The following is a 2,004-nucleotide window of genomic DNA, read 5'->3' as shown; positions in this document are numbered from 1 at the left end:
TATTCACTATCAAAGTTTACGCCACATGAGTATTGTACAACATTCTTGTTATCCAAGTCCTTTGCTGCATATATAAATTATGAAATTTAAAAAGTAAATATGTCGAATAATTTAATAAAAAATCCAATATTTCAAAGAGATAAATAATAAATTAGCCTTACCGTTCTCAGTCAACTCCCTCGCTACTATCTCTGAGCTTATCATCGCAAAAATAGCCAAAAGAAGGCCAAGAAATAGAAATTCCTTAGAACCCATCATTTTTTTTTCTTCTTCAAAGCTTAGTTATTTTAATTTGAGGATGAAGTAATTGATGCAACAATTGGGTTCTATTTATACGAAAAATTGAATGTATTTGAGATTGAAGTATTTCAAACGGATCACTTGTTTGTCAGTTGAATTATCAAAGCACAACTTCTTGCCCAGCCGCTAAGCCATAATTGATTGTACTCTCTGATTCGTTTAAATTTATTTGTCTTTCAAAAAAAAAAAATAATCTTTTTTTGTTCGTTAAAGGAAGAGTTTTCTCCACTTTTTATTTTTATTTTTTTAAGAATTCCTTTATTTTAATTTTTCATGAGATATACTTAAAACCATAAGATTAAAGAACACTATAGTACATTCAATATGTTTTTAATTTAATTAATATCACAATATTCAACTTTTTTCTTTATACTTAAGCTTGATGATAAGTTAAAATTAGAAAAATCAATTGAGGCATAAGGAGTAGTAGTTATCTACGTTTGTGATGTACACTAAATCAAGTAATTAACTGAATTTTTTTAAATTGTAATTAAATAACAAACATTTTGATTACAAAAGATATATTATAGTTTGTGATGGGTGTGAATCTCAAACCAAAGATGAAATGTCTTTCTTAAATAAGACTTAAACTTTTTATTATATATAGCCTGATGTGAATTTGTATACATTTTTCGTAATTTTATTTTCTTAAAATCTTGTTTTTGGAAAAAAACTGAATAACATACTTATCTAATACTAATAAAAGAGCTCCTTAAATCTTACTAAAACACAAATTGCTATAACTACAAAGAACTTTTTGAAAACACGTTTTTAAAATACTTTAATTTTAAAAGTTTTCCCAAAATAGGTTCTAATTTCTCAGAAAATCTTAATGCATTTGTTTTCTACTTCACGTATTTAAAGTATTGCTATCATTTTTTGTGGTGGTTGATCGATAAGTACCTTTTATTTTTAATTAACAGCTTCATATTGGAAATTGAGATAAAATTACTTTTGACAAAGAGTACTTTATCTCTAAAGAACATTATCGTCGGGGTGAAAGTAGAGTTGCTACGCCGGCTACATTTGAACCAAGTACTTTTGATGCAGAACATAATTTCTATATAAAACTTTATTTAAGTTGCAACAAAAGATCGTATATCCGAATTCATAATTTAAAATATAATGTATTTAACGCTAAGTACTCTAAGCATTAAACTCATAATATTTAAATCTTAAATATGTCTCTATTTTATGTGTTAATTTGAATCAATCCGATCTCAAAGCATATATGGAATATCAGCCGGAGAAAAAGAATAAGGAGTATTAGTTCTAAAAATCGCAATCGTGAAATACTTGTCAACTTTATTTAATTAAAGGCAAAATACATGTATTTGTTCTTTGACGTTGTCTCTGCTAGATCTATGCCTTCCAACTAGGGTGTGCACCCATGTAGAAATTTAAACTTGTATAAAGTTTAAAAAAATAGATACAATATTTCTTCGTAGACAACTATTAGACATTAACATATGAGAGAAATTAGACATAATTTGTATAGACAACTATTAGACATTAACATATGAGAGAAATTAGGCCTTAACATAATTTAATAAAATAGTTTAAGTCAAGATAAGTCAATAAAGGCGACCGTGCTAGAACCACGGGACTCGAGGGGTGCCTCACACCCTCCCTTCAGTCAACAGAATTTCTTATCCGATCTTCTATTTTCGCAAATCAAAATAAAAGAGTCATTTCCTTTTGACT

The 2,004-nt window shown here is 27.6% G+C and overlaps 1 long non-coding RNA gene across 1 annotated transcript; it reads right to left on the bottom strand.

Moving 5' to 3' along the window:
- Positions 1-6: 6 nt before the first annotated feature.
- Positions 7-464, bottom strand: LOC124894974. Its single transcript, XR_007051458.1, has 2 exons — positions 162-464; positions 7-64 (listed from the first exon to the last, which is right to left on the bottom strand). It is a non-coding gene; the product is annotated as an uncharacterized LOC124894974 (long non-coding RNA).
- Positions 465-2,004: the final 1,540 nt, after the last annotated feature.

Source organism: Capsicum annuum, unplaced genomic scaffold (assembly GCF_002878395.1).
Source record: "Capsicum annuum cultivar UCD-10X-F1 unplaced genomic scaffold, UCD10Xv1.1 ctg78794, whole genome shotgun sequence".
Classification (NCBI taxonomy): domain Eukaryota; kingdom Viridiplantae; phylum Streptophyta; class Magnoliopsida; order Solanales; family Solanaceae; genus Capsicum; species Capsicum annuum.
Note: the sequence above shows the minus strand (reverse complement) of the source record. Positions and strands in the feature narration are given on the sequence as shown.